We start from the raw sequence: 13,343 nt of genomic DNA, 5'->3' as shown, positions 1-13,343 counted from the left end.
ATATATAGAAGTGTCTATGTGTTAATCCCAACCTCCTAATTTTCCCCTTCCCCCCATGTTCCCTTTTGGTAGCCATAACTTTGATTTTGAGATCTGTGAGTTTGTTTCTGTTTTGTGAGTTCATTTGTATCACTTTTAATTAGATTCCACATATAAGTAATATGTGATATTTGTCTGACTTAGTGTGATAATGTCTGGGTCCATCCATATTGCTGCAATTGGCGTTATTTTGTTCTTTTTATGGCTGAGTAATATTCCACTGTATATATGTACATCTTCTTTATCCATTCCTCTGTCAATGGATACCTAGATTGTTTCCATGTCTTGGCTATTGTAAATAGTGCTTCAATGAACATTGAGGTGCATGTATCTTTTTGAATTATGGTTTTCTCCGGATATATGCCTGGGAGTGGGATTGCTGGGTCATATGATAATTCTGTTTTTAGTTTTCTGAGGAGCTGCCATACGATTCCATAGTGGTTGTGCCAATTTACTTTCCCAGAAACAGTGTAGGAGAGTTCCCTTTTTTCCACACCCTTTCCGGCATTTATTACTTGTAAACTCTGTGATGATGGCCATTCTAACTGGTATAAGGTGGCACCTCATAGTGGTTTTGATTTGCATTCCTCTAAAACGTAGATGTTGAGCATCTTTTCATGTGCTTTTTGGCTATCAGTCTTTCTTTGGAGAAATGTCTATTTAGATCTGCTCATTTTTTGATTGTTTTTTTTTTAATATAAAGCTTCATGAGATGTTTGTATATTTTAGAGATTAATCCCTTATCAGTCGCTTTATTTGCAAAGATTTTCTCCCATTCTTTGGGTTGTCTTTTTTTTTTTTTATGGTTTTGTTTGCTGTACAAAAACTTGTAAGTTTAATTAGGTTTAAGAAATGGGTGAATTCTTGGAAATGAAACTTAGTTTTGGAACCAAAGCTAACTTCTTAAAAAAAAAAAAAAAAAAAAAAGCTGGGTTGATATAGATTGTCTGTTCTTTAACCATAGAATGAGTAAATGTACCCACAGTGCTTCATCCGTATCCCAAAACCTGGTGCAGCTGACTGCATTATAAGAACCTTACCAAACTGCATTGCCATGGCATCTCTGGAAAAGAGCAAATACAGGCTCTTGTTTTAAATTCTGACTTGTTGGCTTTGTAGTCAATTAACTAAACTGCTGATACAGTGCAATCTGCACATGGGATCCGACTTCATGTCTGCATTTGGAAATGTGATAGGGACTTCTGGTAGTTCTTGTTTTATCCCTAGACAGGCCTTGAGGCACAGCGGTGGTGGAATGGTTCAAAAGAAAATTAGCTGGTTTTCTGCTTTTTTAGATGTGGGCATCAAGATTCAGAGTGGATAAGCCCCTTGGCCAAGGTCACAAAAGTGAGAATCAGTGGCTCTCAAGATGTGGTCCTGGGGTTCCCTGGTGTCTCAGTGGGTTAAGGATCTGGCATTGTTCCTGCTGTGGCTTGGGTTCAGTCTTTGGCTCTGGGAACTTTTGTGAGAACATCTCTCAGCTGGGGCAAAAAAAAAAAAAAAAAAAAAAAAAAAAAAAGGGCGTGGTCCTACCTGTAGCATTAAATTCTCTGGTTCCACCCAGACCTCCTGAATCTGAGGAAGGGACTTGTGTTTTAGCAATCTTCCAGGAGATTCCGGTGTAGCAAAAATTTGAAAACCCCAGATCTGGTTGGATCTCCTGCTGCCAGATCCCAGCTCTTCCCTCTACGCTGTGTAAACCCCTAGGGAAAAATAAAGGACATTGTGATCCAGGGACAGTGGAGTTTAGGGCCTGACTTGGTTGGGTATTTGTGGAGAAAGCTGCTTTTGATTCTGACTACTTCCTTGGTCTGCACAGACCAGCTTCTCATCTCTCTCTCCATCCTGGTGGGCACCAGGCTGGGGCAGCCCACCCATCTTTGCTCCAGAGCTTTAGCCAGTGTCGGAATCCTTTTCAGTGACTTGATGGGTAGGTTCAAGCTTTGTGTAGGTAAAGCAGAGACTTGAATCAAGACTCAGCCCATCTTGGAGTTCCTATTGTGGTGCAATGGGATGGGTGTGTCTCTGTAGCACCAGGATGCAGGTTCAATCCCTAGACTGGCACAGTGGGTGTTACCCCAGCTGTGGTGAGATTGCAACTGCAGCTCGGATCTGATCCCTGGCCCAGGAACTCCATATATCTTGGGGTGGCCAAAAAGAAAAGAAACAAACAAACAACTCATTTTGTCTCCAGGATTCCCAGGTAAGTTCCCTGGGTTGTCAATGGCAAGGATAAAAATGAATTGTGAGCATTCAGATGGGTCTTGATATTTTACAGTTGAATTAAAGTAATAGTTGAAGTTGTCGCCCAATAGCCCTGGAAACTTAAAAGTTAATCGGAGTTCAGAGGGTGATGTTGGGGTGATATTCTGCAAGCCTATAAGAACCCTTGTTAGAAACTTCTCAATTCTGGCTCCTGGTATTAAATCATCTGCTCGTAAAAAGCAGAGTCTCATCATAGATCAAGTCCAAGCGCAGAACATCCAACATGGTGTTAAAAGTTCACTTTGACTCCTACTGTTGCTTTCTCGTGTGGTTCCTGAGGCAGCAGCCACTGGGTTTACGGCCCTGAATCTACACGCGTTTCAGTCGGCCTCGCCCTGGGGCCCCTTGAGTAGGTGAGCACCTACAGGGTGCTGTGTGATGATCTAATTTCTCAGAAACTTTAGGCCTAGTGACTTGTAACTTTTCTTTAAATCTTTCTCGGAAATACTTCCAAAGTGACAGAGCTGCAGAACCCACCTCCTGAGCTGATGTGATTTAGGAGCAGGGCTTTTGACCAAAAGTGAGGTTGGTGCACACTTCTCATCTCTTGGTTGTATGGGTCTGTAGTGCTGAGATCTTTGCTGAATGAACGATTAGAGGGGAAAGCTGGAAAAATCAGAAAAAACCAGGGTGATGAATAACACTGTAACAGTTATTCTGACTCAATTTTTGCCCTGGTTTGGTTTGGTTTTATTTTTTGCTTTTTAGGGCTGCATCTGGGGCATATGGAAGTTCCCAGGCTAAGGGCTGAATCAGAGCTGTAGCTGCTGGCCTATATCACAGCTGCAGCAATGCAGGATCCGAGCCGCATCTGCTACCTACACCACAGCTTATGGCAACACCGGATCCTTAACCCACTGAGTCAGGCCAGGGATTGAACCTTTGTCTTCACGGATAGTAGTTGGATTCATTATTGCTGAGCCACAATGGGAACTCCTGCACTGGTTTTTCTACTTTAGGAAGGTTGAGGGAAACTTTGATGTTCATATTCCTTATTTTGCATTCTCAGCCACAAAGATTCTGATTCTCTAAGTATGGGATAGAAGTCAGGAATTTACATTTTAAGCAAGTTTCCTGACTGATTCAGGAGGAAATAGCTGACCCAGACTGTAAGAAACATTCTTTTTAGAAGGCAAGACACTTTAATGTTCTTTTTTAAACTCTAGGAGTTCCTATTGTGGCTCAGTGGGTTAAGAACCTGACATAGTCTTTGTGAGGATGCAGGTTCAATCCCTGGCCTCGCTTAGTGGGCTAAGGATCTGGCATTGCTGTGGCTGTGGTACAGGCTAGCACATGTAGCTCTGGTTGAACCCCTAGCCTGAGAACTTCCATATGCCACAAATGTGGCCATAAAAAGAAAAAGGAAAAAAAGAAGACAAAAAGCAGGCACATGAAAAAACTTCTCTACTTTATTGTCTTTTAATTTTATTTATGGATCTTTTTTTTTTTTTTTTGGTCTTTTTGCTATTTCTTGGGCCGCTCCCGCGGCATATGGAGGTTCCCAGGCTAGGGGTTGAATCGGAGCTGTAGCCACCAGCCTACAACAGAGCCACAGCAACGCGGGATCCGAGCCGCGTCTGCAACCTACACCACAGCTCACGGCAACGCCGGATCGTTAACCCACTGAGCAAGGGCAGGGACCGAACCCACAACTTCATGGTTCCTAGTCGGATTCGTTAACCACTGCGCCACGACGGGAACTCCTATGGATCATTTTTTAATTGGAGGTCTTTTAAGAATTTAGAAACATATGTCACTACTTTTTTTTATGGTTTTGCCTCTCCTAATAGCATGTCCTCCCCACTCTAACAGTTTCAAAATATCCACCCATATTTTCTACTAATAATATTGTTATACAGTTTGGTATAATTATGTATAATATTTGTTATAATTATTATTATTATTACTTTTTTTTAGGGCTGCACCCACGGCATATGAAATTTTCCCAGACTAGGGTCACATCAGAGCTGCAGCTGCCAGCCTTCACCACAGCCACAGCAACACTGGATCTGAGCCACATCTGCAATTTATACCACAGCTGTGGCAATGCTGGATCCTTAACCCACTGAGCGAGGCTAGGTATGTAACCCCCATCCACATGGGTACTAATCAGGTTCGTAATGTTCTGAACCACAACAGCAACTCCATAGTATAAATTATTAAACCTAATACTATTAGTTTTTTTTTTTTTTTTTTTGGTCTTTTTGCCTCTTCTAGGGCCGCTCCCTCGGCATATGGAGGCTCCCAGGCTAGGGGTCCAGTCGGAGCTGTAGCCACCGGCCTATACCAGAGCCACAGCAACGCGGGATCTGAGCTACGTCTGCGACCTACACCACAGCTCACAGCAATGCCGGATCCCTAACCCACTGAGCAAGGCCAGGGATTGAACCCGCAACCTCATGGTTCCTAGTCGGATTCGTTATCCACTGCGCCACGACGGGAACTCCTTTTTTTTGTGTGTGTGGTTTTTTATTAATGTATTTAACATGTCAGATGTTTATTTTGCTATGAGGTATAAAGATTTATAAATCTTTAAACCTTGTAAAATTTCTACTTTTTTTGTGTGCTTTTTTTAGTGCCTCATGTGAAGCATATGGAAGTTCCCAGGCTAGGGGCTGAATCGGAGCTGTAGCTGCCAGCCTATGCCACAGCCACAGCATTGCCAGATCTGAGCCATGTCTGCAACCCACACCACATCTCATGGCAATGTGGGATCCTTAACCCACTGAGCGAGGCCAGGGATCAAACCCATATCCTCATGGATACTAGTCTGGTTTATTATCTCTGAGCCATGACGGGAACTCCTAAAAGTTCTACTTTTTGATGTTTGGTTTTTTTCGCCAACATTTTGCAAGATGTTCCATGTACATTTAAAAAGAAGTTACATCTTTCATTGGGATGTGTAAAATTTATTTTATTTTTTTTTGTCTTTTTGGGTTTTTTTTTTTTTTAGGGCTGCACCCACGGCATATGGAGGTTCCAAGGCCAGGGGTTGAATCAGAGCTATAGCCACCAGCCCACACCACAGCCACAGCAACATGGGATCAGAGCCATGTCTGCGATCTACACCACAGCTCATGGTAATGCCAGATCCTTAACCCACTGAGCAAGGCCAGGGATCAGACCTACTTCCTCACAAATGCTAGTCAGGTTCGTTATCAGCTGATCCCTAAGGGAACTCTGGGATGTGTAAAATTTAAAATATTGGTAGAGGAGTTCCTGCCGTGGCTCAGCGGTTCACGAACCCGATTAGTGTCCATGAGGATGTGGATTCGATCCCTGGCCTCGCTCAGTGGGTTAAGGATCTGGCATTGCTGTGGCTGTGGCGTAGGCCGGTGACTACAGCTCCAGTTGAACCCCTAGCCTGGGAACTGCCATATGCCGTGGATGCGACCTTAGAAAGACAAAAAATAAAATATTAGTAGAATTTAAGATAAAACTTGGGAATATGTTATTTTGAATCTTTATATTCCCATTTGTTTTCTGCATATCTGTCCAATTTTTGGGCAATAGGAGAATTCTAAATTCTCCTAATCTGATTGTGTTATATTTTTTAAAATTATATATCTGCTACCTTTGATTCTATATTTTGGCATCTCAGCAATGAAAACTATTTTAATCAACACAAAATTTCTTAATAGATTAGGGCTGTGGGCTGTAAGGCTGGATTGCCTGGCTTAACGCCGAGCCATGTCATTTCCTCTCTAAGATAATATCTTGAGCACATGATTACCTTCCTGTGTGTGAAATTTTCATCTGCAGAAAGGCGTTTTGCTCACATCTACTTCCTAGGACTGCTGGGAGTTGTAAATGAGCTAAAACGGCAGCATGATACAATGTGTGACACGTGGAAAGTGCTCTATAAACATCAGTAATCTTTTTTTATCAGTGATTCAGTTTATATTTTTAAGACAACTGAAGGCCGGCATGATGGTTCTGCTAGAGACAGGCCATAGGCCATGCTGTTTCTCTAATATGTTTGTTGGTGAACTTGTAGTGCATTCCTGGATATGTTTAATAGTGGCTCAAGTTCTTAGGTAATAGCAAGTCTCTTTATCCCCTGGTTGGTGACATGCCTTAGGGTCCTCTGACAATTTAGTACCTTATGGAGTGTATTGGAATCTCCAACTTAGTGGTTTGGGGCTGGTGGCCACATGGCAGCCTCAGAGGGCAGACTGAATAGCAGGCAGCTGAGAGATGTCAGAAGGCCACTACATTTCTCTCACTATTGCCCCATGTTCTGTGAGTTGAGAGGATTCCAGACCCGAATGCTTGGCTGAGATTAAAGTTGCCTGCAGGATGTCCATCGACAGATGATTGGATTAGCAAGACGTGGTATATAGACGCAATGGAATACTACTCAGCCATAAAAAGAACAAAATAATGCCATTTGCAGCAACATGGATGGAACTAGAAACTCTCATACTGAGTGAAGTAAGTCAAAAAGAAAAAGACAAATACCATATGATATCACTTATATCTGGAATCTAATATATGGCACAAATGAACCTTTCTGCAGAAAAGAAAATCATGGACTTGGAGAATAGACTTGTGGTTGCAGGGGGGTGGGGGGTGGAATGGATTGGGAGCTTGGGATTAATAGATGCAAACTATTGCTTTTGGAATGGATTAGTAATGAGATCCTGCTGTGTAGCACTGGGAACTATGTCTAGTCACTTATGATGGAGCATGATAATGTGAGAAAAAAGAATGTATACATGTATGTGTAACTGGGTCACCATGCTGTACGGTGGAAAAAAAGCAAAAAACAAAACAAAACAAAACAAAAACCAAATAAAAAAACCCAGAGTTTCCTGCAGGTGCTGTGCCAGTGAACCTTGTCACATGTGGGGTTTTGGTCCAGGATCCCATGTCTTCCTCTCCAAGAAGTTTGGTTATTGGGAGAGAAATTCTGGAAGGTGTATCCTCTCCCAAGCCAGAAACTCTAAGAGTTTTGAGTGTGAACCCTTCTGAGATGGAGGAGGTCAGGATGGCCAAGGTGTCCCAGGCCACCTGGAGAGGCAGAGACACCCTATCTAATGGAGATGGGTGGCTTCACGGAAGTAACTTTTGGGAGAACTTGGATACGTTTGTTTCTGAAGATGAGACGTGTTCAATCAGTGATCAGCAGATGATAGCAATTGTGAAGACCTAAGGTAAATTTAGGGAAATCCAGCCACAATTTGATATCCCCTGTCCCTTCACATACTGAGTACGCTTTGCTTTGCTGATTTTCCCTGAATTTTTCTTTTCTGTAATTAAGCGGTAGGTTGGAAGTTTTCGAAACATGGTGATTCTAGCTCTCAGAAATGCTGGCATTTCAGATGGTTGTGAAAGGAGGGAGTTGGAAGGCAGCTGAAAGCTGGAGAATTGTGTGCAGTGCTGGGAAGACCACTCCCCACCCCTCTGCTCCTGCATCAGGCAAGGCCTGCCCTCCACCATGAGGGCTGCAGGGGGAGGGGAGGCTACCTAGGGCTGGAAAGAGAAAGCCGCTGCCATTTTGGTGTGTTGGTGGGGTGTGGACTAGGGTTCTCTCTCTCTCTCTCTTTTTTTTTTTTTTTTTTTGTCTTTTTAAGGCCATACCTGCCGCATGCGGAGGTTCCCAGGCAAGGGGTCTAATCAGAGCTGCAGCTGCTGGCCCACACCACAGCCACAGCAACTTCAGATCTGAGCCACGTCTTGGATCTACATCACAGCTCACAGCAACGCTGGGTCCTTAACTCACTGAGCGGGGCCGAGGATCGAACCCGGGTCTCATGGGTACTAGTCAGGTTCGTTACTGCTGAGCCACGACAGGAACTCCCTTTTTCGGGGCATGGGGTGGGGTGGATTGAGGTTCCCAGTCAGGCAGTCAGTCCTCAAACCCAGAGAAGGATCTTTAGCTGAAGAGCAAGGTCACTGTTGCCGTGGTCAGGCCAAGGTGCAGGTGGGCAGTCTGAGCAGGGGCTTCTCCGAAGACAGAAGGCCTGGAACAGACAGATTTCTACAGAAATAATGATGCCATGAAAGATTTCAAGGAAGTGAGGAAGGCTGTTGTCTTTCAGGGTGCAAAGTGATTTTAGAATGTGAAGAATTTCTTTGGGTAGAGTTCCATGGAAGTTTGTCACGGAACTATGTTCCTGAGCTAGTAAGTGTGGATATCTGGGCTAAGGAACAGCTTCTCTTGATAAATAATTAACAAATACTGTGGGAGAAACACCACAAAGCAAAACACAGAGGGCCTGGGAAGGGGAGGCACATCTCGGGAGGAAGGATGACTACGGCCAGCTGGGAGCTTGGTCCCAGTCTTCTGCCAAAGTGCAAGTGGGTGGGCCTGAGCGGCCCGGGTCTCCTGCCTGGTTTGGAGGAGGGGCTGAACATGTCTGTGAATGGGAAGGCAGCTAAAGGAAGGATCTTGACTCCCCCCCTTGAAAAAATAACTTGGGTATGAGAGGTTTCTGCTCAGGCATCAAGGAGCCGGCAGTCACCTCCCTCCTCAGGCCTTTTTCCTCTTGTTGTTTTGATTTTCACTTTTAAGTTTCGATGAAGTGATATTAGCTTTTTGTCAGCAGCAGCAACTCATCTAGCGAAGTTCGTCTTCCAGAGGTTTTTTGTTTTTGTTTTTTTTTACTGCATTTTTTCCTGTTTGTCATCCTCCTAGTTGGCTCTTGACTTCTGCCTCTTGTCCATGAGCTGCCTGCCCCCCACCCTTCCCACGGCCCCAATCCTTTCCCTTTTTCTGCTCCAAACTGGATGAGGCTGATGGCTGTTGGTGTGCCTCCCTCCTTCCAAGGTAAAGATGTCTAGTTTTCAACTTGTAGATCCTACGGTTGAAGCTTAATGAAACCATGTCAAGCGGCAGCGGGGGTCGGGGGTGGGGGTGGGGATTAAGTATTAAAAGGCTACAGGTGTGGAGTCTCATTGTGGCTCACTGGGTTAAGAACCAGACTAGTATCCACGAGGACGCGGGTTTGATCCCTGGCCTTGCTCAGTGGGTTAAGGATCGTGTGTTGCTGTGAGCTGTGGCGTAGGTCACGGATGCGGATTGGATCTGGTCTTGCTGTGGTGCAGGCTGATGGCTACAGCTCTGATTTGACCCCTAGCCCAAGAACGTCCATCTGCTGCAGGTACGGCCCTAAATAGACAAAAGAAAGAAAAAAAAAAGAAAAGCCTTCACGTGTGGATAAGTGATCCTCAGTGATGCAGGGTTTGGAAAGTAGTGATGGGTAGGGGTGGCGGCTTTGCTGTGTGTACAAGTAAGCATGAATACGCATGTGCTCGCACTCAGGTATGTCTACGTGTGCACATGCTCTCATGTTGTTCCCAAAGCAGCAGGCTTGTCTGAAGCACAGCCGCAGGCGGTGGCCATTCCTCAGCCCTACCGAGGCAGGCCTGCCACCGGGCTCCAGCTTTGGGATGGGCTGAGGCTGCCACCCCGAAGCTGGCCTGATCAGGATGGATGGCTCTTTTCATAGTTTTTCTCTCCTCATGCCCTCCCTTTTCTCTCAGCACCCTCTTGGATTTGTTAACATAGCACATCAAATATGCTCCCTCTGCATACAGTTAAGCTCACCTGCCCATCGAGTTGCCCTCTATAGCTCAAGACATTAATTGGAAAAGAACCTACTAGGAATTAGGTTTATCTTACCCATTTCTCCAGAAGGGAAGACCTTTAAGAATGTTTCAGGGAGTTCCTGTCGTGGCGCAGTGGTTAACGAATCTGACTAGGAACCATGAGGTTGCGGGTTCGGTCCCTGCCCTTGCTCAGTGGGTTAACGATCCGGCGTTGCCATGAGCTGTGGTGTAGGTCGCAGACGCGGCTCAGATCCCGCGTTGCTGTGGCTCTGGCGTAGGCCGGTGGCTACAGCTCCAATTCAACCCCTAGCCTGGGAACCTCCATATGCCGCGGGAGCGGCCCAAGAAATAGCTAAAAAGACAAAAAAAAAAAAAAAAAAAAAGAATGTTTCAGGATTTTATCTGTCATTTGCACTTGGTTTAATGAAGCCTTGTCCAGAAGTACAGTTAACTTTCCCATTTAGAATGAAAGCTGAGACTTATAGATAGAGCTGCAGGTTCCTAACAGTGATACCTGACAGAGCCCTAACCCCGTGGGGAACCAAATGTAATTTCTTTCCTTCCAGGGAATGTGACCCAGAGGCATTGTCCTTCTTGATGCTGTATGGACACTTCTACCTGCATGACTCAATGTTCAAAGGCCATCCTGAAAGAAGACTTCCTGTTTAGTCTGTTGTCATTTTTAATCAGATATTCTCCCATCACTCCTTTCCAAATAGGATCGAATTCTTAACTGTCTTTAGAAAAGGAGTAAATTATTGATGACCTTGCTTAGTGCACGTGATTCAGACCTCTGCACTTGCACTGAAATTATTTTAGGAAGCAGTGGAAATGTTTTTTTTTTTTTCCCCACCTGAGGCAGGAGGTTAGAATTAAGATGTCATTTTGAAATAGGTGATGTGAAAAATCATTACTGTGTTCCTGTATCCTGCATAATGTGACCTCAATTAGTTATTCTGTCATCCTTATTGGGAAAAAAAAAAAAACACCCAGCATTCATTTCATTTTTTGATACCAGCTTTTTAATAATGTCTTTTGTAAATATATGATTGGTTTGGATGGGATGCATTTGTGAAGCTGCCTCTGGGAGAGAGGAAGGCTGGCAGGGGACAGGTTGATGGGTTGGTAGAGGACAAAGGTATTATTAATAAGCCCTTTCTCCATCCCAGCCAATGACACAGGGCAGATGGGGCGGTCAAGAGAATGGAGAGCTTGTGCATTTTCCTTGAAGACTATTCAGGTTATCCACTACCTTTTCTGCTTCCCGCTGTGTAAAGGGGGCATGTTGATAGATGGGGAACACCGAAGTTCTGCCAGGGTGCTTTGGGGTGTGTGTGGGGGGGTTGGTGGAGACACAGCATGTTGTAGTTTGAGCTGGTTTCCCTTCCCAACACTCGTAAGGATCATTGCTCCTCATGCTGACTTGCCAGGAGCAGTGTCTGCACAGCTGCAGTCACAGGGACATTAAATATAGGTCATTAAATATAGGTTGAAAATATTTACTCCTAACGAGAAGGCAGGCTCAGCCTTTGAATCATACGGCCACTAGTGGCTCAGAAGTGACCCCAGTTCTTCTCTCGTTGACAGAGTTTGGTTTTCACATCACAGAAAGGAGGGTGAGAAAATTTCAAATAGAAGGACATGAAAACAGATGTGTAAAAAAGGTTTTTTTGGGCATTGGTCAGGCTGGCTGCTGTAACAGATCTTTGCAATCCAATAAGTAGAAGCTTCTTTTTCATCCAGGTAAAAATGATTTGGGTTTTAGCAGGTGATTCCCTTCCAGGTGGAGATTCAGGGATCCAGGCTTCTTCCCTCTTGTGTCTTTGCCACACATGTTGAGTTGCCCTGCAGGGTGTCTCCATTTCAGTCAGTGTGTATGTATGTGTGTGTGTGTCTGTGCGTGCGTGCACTCGAGCATCTGTCTGTCTATGTGTTACGGGCCTGGCCTGCCTTACTTCTGTTCACATCCTGTTGGCTGCAGCTCAGTCACGTAGGAAATGTATTCTGCCTCTCTCCTAGGAGAGGAAGATAGGCATTTGGTGATGAGCTATAGTTGGAGCCAGGGCTTCTCAAACTTGAGCTGCATCAGAATGACCTAGAAGCTTCCTGGGACCTTCCCCCGGTGTTTCTGGTTCAGTAGGTCTTGGGGGCGGGGAGGAGGGCAACAACTTACATTTCAAACAAGCTCCCAGGTGATGCTGATATTGCTGGGCGAGGAACCACGCTCTGAATAATATTGGTCTGTGAATGCATTTTTGTGTCATGATTTAGCCACGCTAATTGTGGAAACCAGAAGTATGTCCTTATTATTGTGACTGGAGAGATGGAAGGAAAGGAGAGGGGTAAAAAAAGAGTAATAGTCTTGGCCAGAACATTGGAATATTACAAATACTTAAAAGTGGAAGATTCTTTAGAGGACTTGGAGTTTGAGGGGAGGGAGTCAGGTGTGACTAAATTGGCTGCAGCTGCTTCATGAGAAGGGGATGAATCGGGGCCTCTGTTGCCAGGCATAGGGGCTTTCAGCTCTGCCAGCTCTGTTGGAGAGGAAGGTTTGGAAGATTTGGAGAATGAAGTACCTAAGTGGCTACAGGAGAGGTGACACGGAGAAAGTGGCAAGGGAGGGCTTTCGTGAGCCTAGAAGGAGAGTATGTGATTGCTGGAGTGAGCCTGGCATGGATTTGGACACAGACAACCAGGTCTTTGAGTCTCAGTGCCTGTAAAATGGGGGGGGGGGGAATGATGTCTGTCAGGTCAGAGGTTTGTCACCTTTGTTGGTTCATGGTGCTTAAGGGTAAAAAAAAAAAAAAGATTTGGAGTTCCTGGTGTGGCGCAACGGAATAGGCAGCATCTTGGGAATGGTGGGACGCAGGTTCGATCCTTGGTCCAGCGAGGTGTGTTAAGGATCCTGCATTGCCACAGCTTTGGCTTTGGTTGCAACTGCAGTGGCTAGGATCTGATCCCTGGCCTGGGAACTGCACGTGCCTAGGGCCTGCCAAAAAATAAGAAAAAGAGACGGGGAGGGAACTGTAGTCTAGGCATGGGATCACAGGTATTTCTCAAACTGATAAGGACTTGCTGCCCCCCACCCCCACCCTCCTAATTATGCTGTGGTTGATTGAAGAACTGTTCCATGGCTTGTGTGCGCCCTGGGTGTCAGACAACGTTTGGCCTCTTTAATGAGACAAACCCACTGACCACGAAGTTGGATGTTGAGGCAAAGCCCAATTGCAGGAGAGGTTTTGATGGGGGGGGGGGGGGCAGGCTGGTAACAGTTTGCCGACCATGACTTTGAGTCACTGCTCCAGGTCGGGAAAGAGCACGAGCCCTGAGCCCCATGGTGGGAGGCAGCGGGGTGAGCCAGCATGAGTGGAACTGAAAGCCAGGGGCTGAGCTGAGCCTTTGGGGAAGTGGGGGGCCCAGGACGAATGTGGGTCTGGAATGGAGACATCTTGCCCTGATGAGGAAGAGGCAGTTGTCTTTGAGTA

At 45.3% G+C, this 13,343-nt stretch overlaps 1 protein-coding gene across 1 annotated transcript in view; it reads left to right on the top strand.

Annotated features, from left to right (window-relative positions):
* Positions 1 to 13,343, top strand: part of OSBPL10 (oxysterol binding protein like 10) — a 381,121-nt gene that overhangs the window by 95,069 nt on the left and 272,709 nt on the right. The window lies entirely within an intron of this gene.

Source organism: Sus scrofa, chromosome 13, assembly GCF_000003025.6.
Source record: "Sus scrofa isolate TJ Tabasco breed Duroc chromosome 13, Sscrofa11.1, whole genome shotgun sequence".
Taxonomy (NCBI): Eukaryota; Metazoa; Chordata; class Mammalia; order Artiodactyla; family Suidae; genus Sus; species Sus scrofa.
This window is presented reverse-complemented; position numbering and strand designations above follow the sequence as displayed.